Source organism: Myotis daubentonii, chromosome 1 (assembly GCF_963259705.1).
Source record: "Myotis daubentonii chromosome 1, mMyoDau2.1, whole genome shotgun sequence".
Classification (NCBI taxonomy): Eukaryota; Metazoa; Chordata; class Mammalia; order Chiroptera; family Vespertilionidae; genus Myotis; species Myotis daubentonii.
Window position 1 is genome coordinate 207,254,744 of NC_081840.1, and position 3,693 is coordinate 207,258,436.

Consider the following 3,693-nt stretch of genomic DNA (forward strand, 5'->3'; position numbering starts at 1 on the left):
TCTCTTCGATGTTTCTAACTCTCTATCCCTCTCCCTTCCTCTGTGCAAAAAATCAATAAAACATATTTTAAAAAGTAATGTATACACTTATTTATATAAAATTTTATTTTTTACTTGTGTATATTTTTTAAAGTATAAACATATATAAAGTCAAAATAGAAACCCTGCATATCCTCATCTAACAGTGGCAACTATTATTCATGTTTTATTATATTTCCTTTCACTCTTTTTCTATGCATAGATTTCCCAGATAGGCATTATATACTGCGTGTAGTTTTGCATCCTCCTTTAGTATAATTAACATGATAGAACAATATTCCTGATGTTATTAAGTACATTTCAAAATAATCAAATTTAAAGACTGTATAACATTTTTTATATGAATGGTGTCTCTGTCTGTTTAGGCTGCAACAGAATACCTGAGACTGGGTGACTTAAACAACAAATGTTTGTTTATCTTGGTTCTGGAGCTGGGAAGGATCCCCGCATGGTTGAGCTCTAGTGAAGGCCTTCCTGTTTTATGGACTGCTGTCTTCTCAAAGGGCATAATGCCATCATGGGGCTCCACTTCATGACCTAATTACCTCCCAAAGGCCCCACCTCCTGCTGCCATTGTATTGGGGGTTACAGTTTAAACACATAAAAGGGGGGCACACAAACATGCGGTCCCTAACAGATGGCTGAACCCCAATGTATTTCATTATTCCCCTATTACCAAACACTTAGGTTTTTAATTTTCCTTATCATGCATATGATTGCAGTGAACCTCTCCTTTCATAATTTTTCTAAATCAATGATAAATGTCTTAGGACAAATTTCTTAAAGCAGTTTTAAATGTAAATTACTTTGGACCTTGTCAAATCGTGATCTAGAAAAGATTGTACTCGTTTCCATTCCCACAGAGCACAAGACTGCCCATTTTACAGAATCTGGCTGACACCGAGTGCTGGAATTGACTTCTACCTCTGTCAATGGCATTTTGTTCTTGATTGAACGGTCGTATCTTTGTTCAGCGAAAATGAACCTTTTTCCACACACTGTAGGCCATTCAACTCCCTTCTTTGTGAATTGTCTGTCCCTGCAGCTTGGCAGCTAAACTTTCTTCCTAACTTTTGTTCCTCTCCTGAGGATCACAAAGTTCTGTACAACTTTATTCCACTTCATTGAGTGTTTTCAGATGGTTGGTTGCTTTTAAAAGAGTGAGTGATTCCAAAAATGTCATTTCGATTTGGTTTTTGACAGAGAAAAGCTATATGTTCCATAGAATGCTGCCCAGACTGTTTTCCAAAGCCATAACTAAAGTAATCATAATCGTCTCTCGGAATATATTAAAATACACGGTAGCCTACAGTTGCAGTTCATAAGTCCAAACCTCTTGGAAACACATGTCTTTTGTTGGCCTCTCTAGGCCTAATTAGAACTATATGATCCTTTTTAGGTACTGGGAAGAGTGAGAAGAAGAAAAAAAAAACAAGTATGGGCAAGTGTAGGCCTTTTGACGTGAGTTTTCAACTTGATCTGAAGCCCAGAAATCGTACTACAAATGTGTTCCTGAATGCCTGAGCGCTTTCCTACTGTTTCTGTGGCAGGTGGGGATAAGGTTATTTCCTCGCCTACCACACCTTAGGCACACCTTGCAGTAGCTACCAAAAATTAGTGGTCCCAAAGGAGGTACTAAGAAATCCAGGGGGAGCGAAAGGCATGGAATCATTTTCCGTTGCACGTTGACCAGTAGTAGCAAGTAGTGTTTGTTTAGCACTTCCCACTTTACAAAGCACTTCCTCGGTCAAATCTCCTTTGATACTCACAACAACCAAATGGGATGTTTGAGACCATCACCCTCATTTTGCAGGGATAGTTCAATGACTTGCTCAAAGTCACACAGCTAGTAAGTGGTCATGGGAGCTCAAACTCCTGGCTTCTGTCTATAAATGCGTTTCCAACTATATTCTGCCATTCCTGTACTGTGTTTACCGAGTACCCTTTAGAAATGTAACAGGATCATGAAGCAAAAATCGAAAAAAGAACAAAACTCTCTCTCTCTCTCTCTCTCTCTCTCTCTCTTTCTGTCTCTTATAGGGTACAACCCTAATCACTGTCTTACTCAATAGTCTGGAGAGAAAAAAAAATAAGAGATTTAGGTGATCTTTTCAATGAGCAGTTACAATCTTGGTCTTTGCATATGCCTCTCATTATGTGATTATAGTTAATGATTACTCTCTGGGGATATAATGGATTTTTTATTTGGAAGTGTTAGAGTTATTCAGTTAACTTCGTATCTATCCATTTCCCATTCTTCCTATTATTTAAAGATAAATTAACTTTTATTAGCAAATTAAAATTTTTTTCACATTTAAATATTACTCTTCAGACATTCGAAAGCAACCAACACATTTCTGATAACAAACAACACAAAATTGACAGTCTATCTTCAAGCTGCCATTGGTTGATTTCAAACTCTTATAAACCAAAGATTTCATGCATGAGAACTATGAAGTTTAGATTTACATTCACACCACAGGTGAGACTGATTATATTCTAGGTTCATACATCTATCTTTACTGAGTAGTAGATATTGCATTAGACTTTTCAGTTGGGTGACTTAATTAATCCCACTCCCTAATACCCCCCCCCCTTTTTAAGCCAGTCTGATTAATATTCTAAAAAATGTATGCCATTGAGTTCTGATTAGTACAGAGTCTCAGAAAATGTGTTGACCAAGAAAATGAGAAAATCAGTCTTGCGATTATCTACTAACTTGTATAACTTATCACTGTATATACCAACTTTGTGATTGCTGTTTTCTCAAGTAATTATAGCTATGATTTTTTTAAGTTTGAGTTTTTTTAAAAAAATGTGTTCTGTGCATTTATTTTTCATAACTATAGTCCTTATTCTTTTTTTCATGTGCCTCAGGCATGAAACAGCTCTGGCCACCGACACAGGCATCAAGCTAGGATGAACTAAGGACTGTCCATCTGCTTTGCCCCTGATTGATATAAGAGCAATACCACCAATTGGGTGTCTCCTTGCCCATTGCCAGGGGGTGTCCTTATTCTGAATAAAATGTTTATGGGGAGAAAAGGGAGTGGAGAGAGCCATCTTCATCAATCCTAGAAGTATGATGATTTGACTTCTTGGAACCTGTCTCATTTGTCGCCCCTATTTTTTAAAATATATTTTTATTGATTTCAGAGAGGAAGGGACAGGAGAGAGAGATAGAAGCATCAATGATGAGAGAGAATCATCCATCAGTTGCCTCCCACAAGCCCGATTCTGGGGATTGAGCCTGCAACCCAGGCATGTGCCCCGACTAGGAATCCAACCATGACCTCCTGGTTCATAGGTCAAGGCTCAACCACTGACACATGTCGGCCAGGTATTACCCCTAATTTTAATTTGTAAAAGTCAGTGTCTATAGCAAAACCTAAAGCTTTTCTCACTCCTCCCAATTTCATTCCCATTCTGCTAATCTGTAACCAACTAGCCTCATTAACACTTCACCTCATCCAGCAGGGGAGAATATATTTTAAATCTTTTGACATTATTTAGCAAAATATATGTATCACCCATCTGCATTTTTTCATTAAAATTCTGAGTAATTGTTATAAGTAATGCAACATTTCAACTTAATGACTCGGGCAACCTATAAACAAACTCGCTAATGAACATGTTTCAAAGATTCATTAGCAA

General features: G+C 37.4%; 1 pseudogene; it reads right to left on the reverse strand.

Moving 5' to 3' along the window:
* Positions 1–2,903: 2,903 nt before the first annotated feature.
* On the reverse strand, positions 2,904–3,048 carry LOC132225059 (small nucleolar RNA SNORA48; annotated as a pseudogene).
* Positions 3,049–3,693: the final 645 nt, after the last annotated feature.